This window comes from Panthera pardus, unplaced genomic scaffold (genome assembly GCF_024362965.1).
Source record: "Panthera pardus isolate Hobbes unplaced genomic scaffold, ASM2436296v1 HiC_scaffold_15, whole genome shotgun sequence".
Classification (NCBI taxonomy): Eukaryota; Metazoa; Chordata; class Mammalia; order Carnivora; family Felidae; genus Panthera; species Panthera pardus.
Window position 1 is genome coordinate 35,870,471 of NW_026526710.1, and position 15,889 is coordinate 35,886,359.

General features: G+C 41.5%; 1 pseudogene; it reads left to right on the forward strand.

Annotated features, from left to right (window-relative positions):
- The first annotated feature begins 2,057 nt into the window (after positions 1-2,057).
- LOC109248655 (chromobox protein homolog 3-like) lies at positions 2,058-2,882 on the forward strand (annotated as a pseudogene).
- The last annotated feature ends 13,007 nt before the right edge of the window (positions 2,883-15,889 follow it).

Sequence of the window (15,889 nt, forward strand, 5' to 3'; positions counted from 1 at the left end):
GTTGTTTTCTCCTGGCCGAGAATGTCCTGGTACATTCCCGCCTCAGCGTGACCCCGACCGACTCTCCCTGGCCTCGAGCTCCCGGGGCTGCGGCGGTGGTGCCCGGGCCAGGGCTGCGTCCTCTGCGCCCTGGTCGCCTGAATGCGGAGGCTGGAAGAGGTCGGGCTGGCGGGCCTCGGGCGTCGCTGGGTGGGATTTCCTACGTAGCGAGCACGTGTGTCCCCACGCGGAGAAAACAGACGCCCAGGCACCTACGCCACCTTTTCCACCCCATTTGCTAGTGGTTCTTTGTGGGCTCCAGTGTGGGCCACTGAGACAAAGCTGGTCCCTGAGAACGTCCGAACCTAGGTTCTCTGACGTCACTGTGGCCTTCCCTCAGGCGGCCTCTGAGGGTCCCGAAATGTCTGCGATTCTAAACCTTCCCACTGAACTGGCCAGACCTTCACGGCAGCGGTCTTGTTGCCAAAAATTGTGAATGAGAACACCTATGCCAAAGGATTAAGTTACGTAATTTTAGCAAAATGCTTACCATATAGTCTGCTTTCATAAAAGTCTTTATTGCCTTTCATTAAACATACTTACCGCCGGTAGTGCCCTAACTCAACAACAAATAAAAATGTCATTGTTGGGAGGACTCAGTCATTTATTCTCTAATTCTTTTTTTTTTTTTAATTTATTTATTTTTGAGAGAGAGAAGGAGACACAGAATCTGAAGCAGGCTCCAGTCTCTGAGCTGTCAGCACAGAGCCTGCAGGCTCCAACCCACGAACGGTGAGATCATGACCCAAGACCAAGTTGGACTTTGAGCCACCCAGGCGCCCCTACTCTCCAATTCTTAAAAATGTTTAGTGAATATTTTGTACTTGAGAGTGACATTTAAATTCCCAAATCCCAAAGTAGCAGACTGGGATTTTTCAATTCTCCAAAAATTTCGGGTAATTATTTAGTATATTTTCCGTTTTACTAGGTTTGGAAAGATCTTCATGGTCAATTATATAGATGGATTATTATCATTAGTGTATGTTATAAGCTTAGATTTGCTTGTTCCAGAATCTTGGGGGAGGGGAGTGGCTAGACTTATGATATTAAAGGTAGAATATAGTACGAACAAGAGTGTGAAGGCATGTATGTTTGGGGAACATAATTAGGACTGGAAGTGGAGAGAATAGAGCAGTAGATAGTGGGAGATATAGTTGGCAAGAGGCAAGTTGTGGCCAAATGCCATTAATGTTCTTGAAGGGAGAAGTAGGAGAAGGCAGACCAAAGTAACCTCTAACTCCTATGGGATTTCTTTGATGTCATGTTTTACTTCACAAATTCATGTGAACTATTTCCTTCTATAATGTAATAGTCTTTGATTTAAATATCTCGAGAAAAATACAAATGGAATAAAATTCTTAGCTAATGGGTAAAACAAATTGTGTTAGTCTTTCATCAAATTGAGATTAGGGCCGGTTCATCATCAGGGGAGTCCCATTTCTCTGTACAGTATAGATATGTGGATACGAGCAGAAACTCTTTTCACGTCTGTAGAAGAGATTTCAAGATAATTGCCAAGAGGAGAAATACAAAACTGCCAGAGAAGTGTACTATAATATTATGGGCAACTATTGATGGAAGTATTGATAGTATCTTCAGAGGTCAAGTGTGAATCAGTCTCATGTGCCAGTATGGTAACCTGAAAAGCCTCAGAACCATTTCCATAACTTGTTCTCCAGAGAAACTCTCCAAATAGCTTTCTCAACAAAAAAAGATGAGTTTGTTCTTTATTCAATTTGAAAAAAGTTTGCAATGACCCAGTATCACAACTAGTTCTCTTCAACTGACTCAATTTTTATTTTCATTAGCCATCTTACCATATAGACTGTAAATAAGTGTTCCTTTACCATTTATCTATTGCTGTACAACAATCTACCCCAAAAACTAAGTAGCTTCTTGCACAGCTCTCCAGGGCCCACCCTCCGGGACATGGCCCCCATAATCTGAAATGCCATAGACCCAGACTAGAGCTGCTGGAAGGCAGTGAATAGTATAACTCTTCAAGCCCACAACTAAAAATGGCCTCCAGTAACACTACATTGCAAAAAATGGGAAAGAGGGACGCCTGGGTAGCTCAATCGGTTAAGCCTCCAACTCTTGGTTTTTGGCTCAGGTCATGATCTCACCTTCCTGAGTTTCAGCACTGCATTAGGCTCTGTGCTGACTGTGCAGAGTCCATTTGAAATTCTCTCTGCCTCTACTCCGCTGGCCCTGTCTTTGTCTCTTTCAAAATAAAACAATTTTTAAAAATGGAAAAGAAACAAATGGAAGAAGTAAAAGAGGGGAACCTGGCTGTCTCAGTTGGGTAAGCATTCAACTCTTGAATTTGGCTCTAGTCATGATCCCAGGATCGAGGAATGTGGGAGGGAGCTCTGCGTCAGGCTCCACACTGAGAATGGGGCCTGCTTAAGTTCTCTCTCTCTCTCTCTCTCTCTCTCTCTCTCTCTCCTTCTGCCCCCCTTCTTCTCTCTCTCTCTAAAATAAAAAATAAAAATAAAATAAAACTTAAAAAGGAGGAAGTAAAAGAGTTGAAGAGCCTGAATATTTGGTGGTGGAAAAAGTACGGTACCGATGTGTAGAGAATGGGAGGGTGGAGTAGTTCTTTAAGTGGAAGAGATTTATAGATTCTGACAATACTTGAAAACCTGAAGAAAATTTAGATCATCCATAGTTAATCGAACTTTTTTTTAATTCTCAAAAAGCCATTAAAGAAAAAGGACAAAGAAAATCTTTATCTGACAGTGAATCTGATGATAGCAAATCAAAGAAAAAAAGAGATGTTGCTGACTAACCACGATGTTTTGCCAATGGTCTTGGTCCTAAACAAATACTTAGTGTCATAGACAACAACAAAGAATTAATCTTTCTCATGAAATGGAGAGATGCAGATGAGACAGACACAGTGTTGGCAAAAGAGGCAAACATGAAGTGCCCTTAAATTGTAATTGCTCTTTAAAAAAAGAGACAAACTCTGCATTCTTGTCCAGAAGATGCTGGACAAGAACATAATTGTATATATGAACATAATTGTTCATATATATATATATATATACACACCTATATATATATGTGTGTATGTCTTTTTTATGAGTATTTTTTGAGAGGGAGAGAGAGAGAGAGAGCAAGGTGGGGCAGAGAGAGAGGGAGAGAGATTCCCAAGTAGGCTCTGCACCACTAGCATGGAGCCAAACGTGGTGCTTGAATCCACGAGCCATGAGATCATGACATGAGCCGAAACCAAGAGTTGATTGTTTAACCAACTGAGCCATTTTCATTCTAAAGAAAATCAAATTTAATCTGTTCATTTTGAGTAGTATTGAGAGAATTATTGGGTTGTTTTTGGTTTTTGCATCAATAGCACTGGTTACTTTGGACAAATAAAAATGAAGCTATAGTTGCTTCATTTATCAGAAAAGAACACATGATACTGTTGTATATTATTCTATCTGCATTAGGGAACAGTTTTTCTAAATGTTAAAAAAAATGCCCATAGTCATCACTGAATCAGAACTTGTTTAACCTATAATGGCTAAGGACCATTCTGGGTATTTTGTTTAAGTTTTTTTGTGTGTATACATAAATACAAGTGTAAATGGTTGTTTATGGGGGTTTTGGTTTTTGTTTGTTTGTTTGTTTTTTGGGTTTTTTTTTTTTTTTTGCATTCACCAAAACAAAAATAGCATTTTACAACCATGAGTAAGTTCATGTTGTTTCTGGGATGCCATCATTCTGAGCAACCCAAGAAATAGATTACTTCAAACTAAATTGAAGTTTTCTGAAGCCAGAAACTCTCAACCAATAGATGATTCTATAATTAATTAAACAACTTAAAGTAGACATCACAATTCCTACTCTATCTATAATTATATAAATGTAACAGTTTATTTGCAAAACTCCCTGAAAGGAAAAAATTTTATCACTACCAATAACCTAACCACTCAGGGGAGAAAACTAAACAAATAATGTTGTTTTTTAATAAGCCAAACAAGGCTTAGTTAAATGGGCATTCAAAGTTCTTCTTAGAGAACCATTCCTTTACAAAAGGTTGAAATCCTTGTGTTATATTGATTGAAAGATCGTAATTCATGGAAAGTGTTCATGAAACCAATGATTAGAAATGTTGCTGTTTTGGACCTACTGCATAAATGAGCAAACAAACTTTTGTAGTTTAAACTATTGATTTGCATATTTTTCCTTTACCCGACCTATTCCTTACATGTAGGTTCAGTCTTTTCAGTATTTGTGTTACTGGTCCAGCAGAAGTCAGGAAACACAGTAACTCTATAGTAATCAGAATGTCGTTCAACTGTGATTCGCATACTTTAGTGTAAATATTGGTAAACAGTGGTCAGTAAACAGTTTTACATTTAAAAATCTTAGTAGGGGGCACCTGGGTGGCTCAGTCAGTTAAGCGTCCAACTCTTGGTTCTGGCTCAGGTCATGGTCTCACGGTTTTGTGGGTTCAAACCCTGCATTGGGCTCTGTGCGGGCAGCGGAGAGCTTGCTTGGGATTCTCTCTCTCTTCCTCTCTCTCTGCCCCTTCCTTACTTGCCCTGTCTCTGTCTCTCTCAAAATGAATAAGCTTTAAAAAAATAAAAAATAATTTAAAAAACTTTAAAAAACTTAGTGGCTTCAACCAGGAGCCATGTATTTACTCATGATTCTGAAATTTGGCCTGAACTTCACTGGGCAGTTCTGCTGGTCTCACTTGAGATCACATCTACAGCAGAAGTCACCTAGCAGCCTGACTGGGGCTAAAGTCCACGGTGGTCTCATTCACTCGGCTGGCAGCTGAGACTATTGGGAACTGAAGCTCAGTTCACTTCTACTAGGCATCTCTAATGATCTTGGTTTTCTTACTTGGCTGTCACAGAATTTCAAAAGGAAAAACTCTAATGTGCAAATGCCTGTGAAAGCTCTGCTTGCATTGCATTTGCTGATGTCATTTGTCAAAGCTAGTCATATAGCCCAACTCCTGAGTGGTCCTATCCCACAATACAAGGAAGCTTACAGAAATCCCTGCTGATTCTGGGTTAGTGCTATTGTCTGTGTACTGTGATGAGACCAGTTTGATAAAATATTACAGGTCTAAGACAGTTGGCAGAAAGAAGGGGGAGAAATTACAATCTTGTTAGGATTTGCTGATGAAGTTAAATTCTCCTCAAATAAAAATACCTAGAATATAAAGAGCAAGGAAAGGGAGTTTTTGAATACTCCTATCTTCCCAACAAAATTTTCTTTTATTTGAGAGCGAGCGTGTGAACCGTGTGAGTGGGAGGGGAAGAGAGAGGGAGGGGTGGAGAGAGAGAATCCCAAGCAGAGGGGGAGGGGCAGAGAGCGAGTCCCATCCTGACCTCATGGAGCCCCATGTGAGGCTCAAACTCATCAACTGTGTGACCATGACCTGAGCTGAAATCAAGAGCCAGAGGCTTAACCAACTGAGCCACCCAGGCAGCCCTCAAAAAACAAAACTTTTAAAAAAAATTTTTAACGTTTATTATTGAGAGACAAAGACATAGCATGAGCATGGGAGGGGCAGAGAGAGGTGGAGACACAGAATCTGAAGCAGGCTCCAGGCTCTGAGCTGCCAGCACAGAGCCCAATTCAGGGCTCGAACTCACAAACTGTGAGATCATGACCTGAGCCGAAGTTGGACGCTTAACCTACTGAGCCACCCAGGTGCCCCCCAAATTTTTTTTTAAGTACACTTCTTAAGGTAAAGAAAGGTAAGGACAATTTTGGTGACTCAGACTGAGTTCAGACTTTGACAGCTAAAATTGTTTATGACTCTGAGCCCCAATCTACCAGGTTGGTAGAAAACATCCGGAGGTTCCTTTGTTTCTAGTTTTAACAAATTCCTAGTTCTGGGGTGCCTGGGTGGCTCCATCGGTTAAGCGTCTGACTTTGGCTCAGGTCATGATCCCACAGTTCTTGAGTTCGAGCCCGGTGTCGGGCTGTGTGCTGCCGGCTCAGATCCTGGAGCCTGCTTCGGATTCTGTGTCTCCTTCTCTCTCTGGCCCTCCCCCACTTGTGCTCTGTCTCTCTCTGTCTCTCAAAAATAAAAAAGGTAAAACAACAACAATAACAACAACAACAACAACAACAAAAGTTCCAAGTTCTGAGTAGTGGGGAGAGAAGCTCATCGTTGTCAAGATGGCCTCTTTAGATCTGATGGCTTCCTGTTGCTTTTGTGCTACCTCGAACATGGGAACCACTTGCAAGGCTTTGATCTCATCTGCTCAGGTGTGCTATATAGCTAGCTAGGAGAGTTGGGAGTACCCTCTCTTCTTACCAGCCCAGAGGGAATCTTTCTTTAATTTTAATTTTTTTTTAATTTTTTTTAACGTTTATTTATTTTTGAGACAGAGAGAGAGACAGAGCATGAACGGGGGAGGGTCAGAGAGAGGGAGACACAGAATCTGAAACAGGCTCCAGGCTCTGAGCTGTCAGCACAGAGCCCAACGCGGGGCTTGAACTCACGGACCGTGAGATCATGACCTGAGCTGAAGTCGGATGCTTAACCGACCGAGCCACCCAGGCGCCCCTAATTTTAATTTTTAAAAATGTTTACTTATGGGGGCACCTGGGTGGCTCAGGTCATGATCTCACAGTTTGCGGGTTCAAGCCCCATGTTGGACTCTGCGCTGACAGCTCAGAGCCTGGAGCCTGCTTCACATTCTTTGTTTCCCTCTTTATCTCTTTGTCTCTCCCCTGCTTGTGCTCTCTTTCTCAAAAATAATAAATAAGTAAATAAATAAACTCTTTTTAAATGTTTATTTATTTTGAGAGAGAGAGAGGGAGAGAGAGAGAGAATTCCAAGCAGGCTCTGCATTGTCAGCACAGAGCCCAACACAGGGCTCAATCCCACGAACCGTGAAATCATAACCTGAGCCAAAATCAAGACTCAGATGCTTAACCAACTGAGCCACCCAGGTGCCCCTTTAATTTTAATTTTAATCCATCTCTCTTCATCTTTCTTCAAGGTACTCTATCTATCCCTAGAAGTCCTTCACTCATTTTCATCCTCTCTCCAAAGCCCTTTGCATTCCTCTAAGAGCTTAGGTTTTTAGAAAAAAAGTTCCCAGGAGGGAAGTATCTTTTCTACTCTGCACCTTGTTTCAGTTATCTATTGCTGTATAACCAATTACCTTAAAACCTAGTGGCTTAAAATAATAATCTTTTTCTTTGTTTCTTTTTTTAAGTTTATTTATTTATTTTGAGAGACAGAGTGTGTGAGCAAGTGGGGGAGGGACAGAGAGAGAGGGAGAGAGAGAATCCCAAGCGGGCTCCACACTGCTAACGCAGGGCTCAAACTCATGAACTATGTATGAGATTGTGACCTGAGCCGAAACTGAGAGTCGGATGCTTAACCGACTGAGCCACCCAGATGCCCCCCAAAAACATTTTTCATTTTCTCATGATTCTGCAATTTTGGCAAGGCTTGGTGGAAACAGATTTCTCTGCCCCTGGTGGTATCAGCTTGAGCAGTTCTTTGAGGAGTCACACTAAGATGCCTTACTCATATAGCTGGCAAGTTGGTGCTGGTTGTTTGCTGGGAGCTCTGCTGGGCGTGTTGGCCAGGACCCTCAGATCTCTTTCTCAACTCTTCCTCATGGCTAAATTAGGATTTTCATAGAGGTGGTCTCAGTGTGGTCAGACTAGTGGCTGACTCCCCCTAGAGCACAAAAGTGGAAGCTTGCAAAATTGAAGGTTTAGGACTGGAACAGCATTACTTCTGCCTTACTCCATTGGTTAAAGCAAGTCATAGGGGCAGCCTAGATTAAAGGGAAGGGATGATACCACAGGCAAGAATATGGGAGAAATGGATCTTTGAGGGCCACCAAAGTAATTGTGACAAAGTTCTCCTGGGGCAAGAAATCACACAGTCTGCTATTTTCTTGAATTACAGTAGGCAGTTGGTGGGGTTGGTTTTGGGAAAATCAAAGAAGGAAAAACGTGTTAAAATAAGCTAAGATCTCAGAATATATCTCCAGCCATATAAGCCTTTCCCAACTTTCTCCTGATATATTAGCTTTAATTTCCATGTCACTTAAAGAACCAACTTTCGGGGCGCCTGAGTGGCTCAGTTGGTTGAGCGTCCGACTTCGGCTCAGGTCATGATCTCACGGCCAGTGAGTTCAAGCCCCGCGTTGGGCTCTGTGCTGACAGCTCGGAGCCTGGATCCTGTTTCGGATTCTGTGTCTCCCTCTCTCTCTGACCCTCCCCCGTTCATACTCTGTCTCTCTCTCTGTCTCAAAAATAAATAAACGTTTAAAAAAAAAAAAAGAACCAACTTTGAATAAAACACCTTAAACATTTTAAATTAACTGTTTGATTGTGTTTTCACCTTTTGATAATAAAACATTGGTTAGTATTTCCTTCAAAAAAAATCTATATAGTTGCCAGGACCATAGGGCCAGCAGCACCCTGGCCTGGGCCTCTGAGCCTTGTAGCCCTGGTCACACCCCATCCAGCCTATTGCCTGGGGGGCTCTGCTGGTGGGAGGAGGACACCACGGCTAGAGAGGTCTTAAAACTGGGCAAATCTATCCAGCAGAAAAAGATATGTCACTGAAGAAGCAAAGAAGGTCCCCAGATATTGGACTGCCAGCACTGCAGCATTTTAAAGACCCAGGATTCTTGTTTGAAGCAGAATAACCCTTCTCAGACTCTGCCCAGGATAAATTAGCAGCTGAAGAAAAAACAAAAAACAGGGGCACCTGAGTGGCTCAGTTGGTTAAGCCTCCGACTTCGGCTCAGGTAATGATCTCAGGGTTGGTGAGTTCGAGCCCCGCATCCGGCTCTGTGCTGACAGCTCAGAACCTGGAGCCTGCTTCAGATTCTGTGTCTCCCTCTCTCTCTGCACCCCCCCCCCCCGACTCCTGGTCTGTCTCTCTCTTTCTCTCTCTCTCTCTCTCTCAAAAATAAATAAACATTAAAAGAAAAAAACAGCCGTGAAGAAGAAAGGTACAAGAACACATGCAGACTTGGGAGTGCTCCAATGAATGAGGACACAGATTTGGAAGGATTCACTCATTCACTCAGTCATTCCTCAAGTATTCATCTCTGCTCCTTCATCATGTTTAGGGAGAAAACACATGTTTTGTATGTCCTCATTATAGCAATGGGTTTTACATAAACTATCTTATTTAAGTGTCGCAACACCCCAGAAAGGCCGTTTTACAATTTAGCAACCTGGAACTCAAAGAGGTTAGCCAATATGTTCAAAACTTATACCCAGACTGGCCCCAAAGCTCTGCTACTTGTTCTTCCAAATATTCTTTAACTAAAGGAGATGGGGTACCTTTGCCACCAATAGGAAATTCCCCATGTCTGTCATCAATACCAGTCAGCTTTTGTTCCTGTAACAAACATTCCAAAAATATCAATGATCTTTTTTGAGAAAACACTTTCTGTATTGATGTATAATTAACATAGAGTGTTATATTAGTTTCAGGTGCGTAATATAATAATTCAACCATTCTATACATTTCTCAGTGCTCCACACAATTAGTGTACTCTTAATCTCTTTCACCTATTTCTCCCATCTCCCCCCCCCCCCCACCCACTGCAACAGTCTCTTCTCTGTATTTGAGTCTAGATTTTTGTCTCTTTTTCCTTTGTTCATTTGTTTTCTTTCTTCTATTCCACATATAACAGTACATATAACCTAAGTTTCTGTTAAAGACATGTGTAGCCACCACTCAACTTAAGAAAAATAGTATTCCTGATATTTTGAAGGCCCCTCCCAAAATAACATCTCTTTACTACTAAGGTACTTTCTGTTTTGAAATGTGTAGGTATTCACACTCAGATATCACCTCACGTCAGTCAGAGTGGCCAAAATGAACAAATCAGGAGACTATAGATGCTGGAGAGGATGTGGAGAAACGGGAACCCTCTTGCACCGTTGGTGGGAATGCAAATTGGGCAGCCACTCTGGAAAACAGTGTGGAGGTTCCTCAGAAAATTAAAAATAGACCTACTCTATGACCCAGCAATAGCACTGCTAGGAATTTACCCAAGGGATACAGGAGTACTGATGCATAGGGGCACTTGTACCCCAATGTTTATAGCAGCACTCTCAACAATAGCCAAATTATGGAAAGAGCCTAAATGTCCATCAACTGATGAATTGATAAAGAAATTGTGGCTTATATACACAATGGAATACTACGTGGCAATGAGAAAAAATGAAATATGGCCTTTTGTAGCAACGTGGATGGAACTGGAGAGTGTGATGCTAAGTGAAATAAGCCATACAGAGAAAGACAGATACCATATGGTTTCACTCTTATGTGGATCCTGAGAAACTTAACAGAAACCCATGGGGGAGGGGAAGGAAAAAAAAAAAGAGGTTAGAGTGGGAGAGAGCCAAAGCATAAGAGACTGTTAAAAACTGAGAACAAACTGAGGGTTGATGGGGGGTGGGAGGGAGGGGAGGGTGGGTGGTGGGTATTGAGGAGGGCACCTTTTGGGATGAGCACTGGGTGTTGTATGGAAACCAATTTGACAATAAATTTCATATATTGAAAAAAAAAAGAAATGTGTAGGTATTTTTTCCTTTTGTTTATGATAGGTTATTTGGTTTCCAAAAGTTTTTGAATTTTATATAGTGTAAAGGAAAAACAACACTTGCTGTGTGTCTCCTCTACTTTCAATATTCCACTACAACACTACCTCAGTTCTGGCCCTGGATGTGTGTTTCCCACATAGCAAGCAGTTCTGCAACACCAGTAGGGCACCCTACAGTTTAATTAGATCCCGCCGGTGAAGGGTTCCGTCCTACAGGGCTGCCTCCTTTCTGCTCTTCAGATGCTCAATCACAAGTCCATGTCGTCACCTGTGCTTCGGACACAATGGCTATTAGTTGGAGGTTTCCACTACCCCATCCTTGGGTTCAATTAATTGGTTAGAGCAGCTCGTAGAACTCAAGAAAACATTTACTTACCAGGTTACAGGTTTATCATAAAAGGACATAACTCAAGAAGAGTTAGAGGGAAGAGATGCCTAGGGCAAGGTATGGGGGAAGGGACATGGAGCTTCCATGTTTTCTCTCTCTCTCTCTCTGTCTCTCTCTCTCTCTCTCTCTCTCTCTCTCTCTCTCTCTCGGCTCTCCACTGTCCCAGAACCTCAGTGCCTTCATCAACGCAGAAACTCTCCAAACCATCCTTCTGGGTTTTTGTGGAGGCTTCATTACATAGGCATGATTGATTAAATCATCAGCCATTGGTGACTGATTCAACCTCCAGTTCCTCTCCCTTCCTAGGAGATGGGTGGTGGGTGGGTGGGACTGAAAATTCCTCCAATCCTGGTTGTTTCCACGGGCAAACAACCTCCATCCTCAGGGCTTTCTAAGAATCCCCTCATTAACATAAACTCAGAAATAGTTGTAAGGGGATTGTTATGAATCTCTCTTACCACTTAAGAAATTCTAAGGGTTTTAGGGCTATGTGTCAGGAACAGCAAGATCAGATATACATTTCATATTATAAATCACATTTATCACATATACTTTTATGTATTCTTCTGCAACTACTTTTTTTTTTGCTCGAATATTTGTGACATTCATTCATGCTGATGCATGTAGCTGTAGTTCATTCTATACAATATTTCTTGATATAATATAACACATTTTTTCCATTCTATCAATGGATATATTATTATTATCATTATTATTATTTATTATTATGTTGGAGACCCATTTAATGTGGTCGTTCAAGGCCTGGGCAGAGTGGAGAGTACCCAAGAATTGGTCAGGCAGGCAAGGTGGGTGGGTGGCAGGCCCACACCTGACCCCCAAAGGGGATGCCAGGAGGGGGCTGATCCAGGCACAACAAGGGGAGGACCAGACGACCTGTAGGTCAGCCCTTGAGAAGCTATCTAAGCCAGGTGATGAATGCCTAGGCCAGAGCCTAGCCCAGGGAGGTAGGGTTGGGGTTGGTTAGGGGCTCCCAGAGCCTGGGGGCTGGCATCACTAGGACCCTCCCCCATCTGCTGCTGGAATCCAAGGCAGAACTCAACTATCAAGTGGGACTCAAGCAGCTCCTGGAGGCAGGGGTGGAGGTGTTCATTTTTCCTCCATATGGTCCAGACAGGAATTGATCTAGTCCAACATGGCAGCATATCCTGCTTCCCTGAAGCTGTTGTCCCCATCTGCTGTGTTTACCTCCAAGGGATGCCCAGGTCCCCCCTGGGGCCAACTTTGTGGGGCCACACAACAATCGAGGAGCACCGTGACCATTATGCCACCAGCCACTCCTGGGAGGAAGATGGACTCAATAGACGTTTTAATTATTTCTAGGATTTGGGTTTCTTGTTTGTTTCTGCTTTTTAAAAATCAGGCTTCTATGAATATTTGTGTGTTATGTTCTGACTTTCTTATGCAATGGATATACTGCATAGAATATATATCAAGTGCCATAGAGTATGTGTACTTATAAATTTACCAGATAAGGCCAAAATTTTAAGCAAGACTATAGAAGAGTACTGCCCACTCCCTTCCCTTGTTAACACGTAGGAGTGTTTTTTACTTGAAATTTTTTTTGTCCTGGGGTACCTGGGTGGCTCAGTCGGTTGAGCGACCGACTTCGGCTCAGGTCATGATCTCGCAGTCTGTGGGTTCGAGCCCCGTGTCGGGCTCTGTGCTGACAGCTCAGAGTCTGAAGCCTGCTTTGGATTCTGTCTCCCTCTCTCTCTGCCCCTCCCCCGCTCATGCTCTGTCTCTCTCTCTCTGTCAAAAATAAATAAACATTAAAAAAATTTAAAAAAAATTTTTTTGTCCATCTGGTGAATGAGAAATACTATCTCATTATGGTTGTAATTTGCATTTCCCTCCTTATAAATGAGATTGAGCATCTTTCCATATGTGTATTCCCTCATTGTGTTTTCCCTTCTGTGAAATGCCTCTCACATTGTGTGCCCATTTTCTATAGGTTTATCTGACATTTACAATTGATTTTTAGGAGTTCTGTCTATATAGTGGCTACTAAACCATGGCTGGTTGTATATCTTGTTAACATCTTTCCCCAGTTTGTGGCTTGTATTGTTCCTTCTTTGGGAGATCTCTTAATGAACAGTAATACTTGATCTTAATATAATGTAATTTATCAATTATTTCCATTACGGTTAGTGTTTTGTGGTCTCCTTTTAACAATCCTCTACTTCCAGGGGTGCCTGGATGGCTCAGTCGGTTGGGCATGCAACTCTTGGTTTTGGCTTGGGTCATGATTTAATGGTTCATGGGTTTGAACCCTGTGTCAGGCTCCACCTGACAGTACAGAACCACTTGGGATTTTCTCTCTCTCCCTCTCTCTGTTCCTCCCCCTTCTCTCTCTCCCTCAAAATAAATAAATAAACTTAAAAAAAATAGGGGTGCCTGGGTAGCTCAGTTGCTTAAGTGTCCGGCTTCGACTCAGGTCATGATCTTGCAGTCTGTGAGTTTGAGCCCCATGTCAGGCTCTGTGCTGACAGCTCAGAGCCTGGAGGCTGCTTTGGAATTTGTGTCTGCCTCTCTCTCTCAAAAATAAATAAACATTAAAAAAAATAAATAAAAATTCCTCTACTTCCAATGTTTTCTCAAATTTTATTCTTAAAGTTAAAATTTTTTTCCATTTAAAAATTGTTTTCTTTAATTTCAGTGCAGTTTATTTGTATCATACTTGACAAAGGAACTGATCTCATTTTTTTAATGAATAATTAACTATTGAGCATCATTTATTGAATAGTCAGCCTATTTTTCTCTGCTATATCTTGTGTAATTGAATGCATTCTTCTGTTCCTAGGTTTTCTAGAGTGTTGTTTTGGTTAATCTTTTTTTTCCTCTCTGGTAATATTGCACTACTTTAATAATCTAGTTTTATTTATTTATTTATTTTTATTTCCAATAGAGAAAACCACCTCACCTTATTCTTCAGGGGTGTCATGTCATATAGTTGGTTTTTAAGTGTCACTGAAGGAGTGATGATCTCTTCCTCTTTTTGCCTAGTGTTTTCTCACATAAGAGACACTTGAGGTTGTGGTCAACTGCCATTTCTACAGTAGCAAAACCCATAGTTTAATAAGGAACTGAGTGCAGTATAAACTTTTAAAACTGACTGGTATTACTTAAGACTAAAGACTTAATTGTGCTTGGAAAGCTGTTATTTGCCTCCACATCAAGCTCATTATGAGATTCCCCCAAACCCTTTTGCATAGTGTTCTTAACTACCCTGTGCATTCTGATTCAATTACTGGACTAACAGACAAAGTTCCCTAACAACATAGAAGGAATAAATTTTCTAATCACTCACTGCTTACATAAATTTTTTTCCTTCCTGGATTTTCATGATTTTGCCCAACTGAACCAAATGGAAAAACTTGATTCTATTTGTATATAAACATGTATGTGGCAAACTTTTAAAGAGGAACAAAATTGAAAACTTTCTTGGGGTTCCTGCGTGGCTCAGCCTATTGAGCTCTTGGTTTTGACTCAGGTCATGATCTTGCTTTTTGTGGGTTCAGGCCCTGTGTCTGGCTCTGTACTGACAGTACAGAGGCTGCTTGGGATTCTCTCTCCCTCTCTCTCTGCCCCTTCCCCACTTGTGAATGCTCTCTCTCAAAATAAATAAATAAACTTAAAAAAAATTAGAAAACTTCTCCTTCAAATTCTAAAAGTAAAATTGACCCTCTGGACTAGAATGACCCTGTGACTTCTCCACCCTCTCATACCCCATGTTGAGAAGCTTATCAGAAATCAGAAGCAAGAGAAAAATTATATATGTGTGAGTGGAATAATAAGATCTATCCTTAAAACATAACTGTAAGAACACCATTTTGTGCTGACGCTATTTTGGACATCTAGTACAGTAAATAGGGTACCTTATAGTACCTTATTTAGAGGATAAATAAAGTGATAATTAAAGATCTGTTGTTCATTCATTCATTCATTCATTCATCAAATGCTTGTTGTGTGCCAACTAGACATTGAGGATAAAATCAAAATTTCTATCTTCATGGTGCTCATATTCAATAGGAGGAGGCAGAAACAATTTAACAATGAAATATACAGAATGTCGAATGATGATTAATGCGCTGTGGAGAAAAATTTTAAGGGAGGGGAGTCCTAGGAGCCGGAGGGTCACTATTTTATACAACGGACAAAGAACATTTTCTGATAAGATGATATTTGAGGAGAAAGTTGAAGGAAGTAAAGGAGCAAGCTGTAAAGATCAATGAGACAAATGTTCCTGGCAGAGGGAAAAATAAGTGCAAAGATCCTGAGTTTTGAGCATAGTTGGTGTTGTGATAGAGTAATAGAGGATGGGAATAAAAATAATAGAGAGAGAAATGGGGGAGAGAAGGATTAATGGAAAGAGGCTTGTAGGTCACTGTGATAATTTTGATATTCACCCTGAATAAAAGGGAAAGTATTGGAGGACTTTGGGCAAAGGAGTGATATGGTCTGACATATATAATTTTAAATGGTTTATTTATTTATTTTGAGAAAGAGAGAGCACACGCAGGGTAGGGGCAGAGAAAGAGGGAGAGAGAGAATCACAAGCAGGCTCCACGCTGCCAGCACAGAGCTGGACACGGGGCTCGATCCCATAATCTGTGAGATCATGACCTGAGCTGAAATCAAGAGTCTTAATCAAGGTGCTTAACCAACTGAGCCAGATAGGTGCCCCATGATCTGACACATTTTTTAAGAGAACTACTCTGATGACTATGTTGAAGATAGACTGTAAGAGGCTTAATGGCTAGAGGCTGACTCAATAATCCAGACAAGAGATAATAAGGGCTTGATCTAGGCTGGTAGTGAGGGAGCTGAGGTGCAGTGGTCAGGTGTTGATATATTTTGAAGGTGAGGC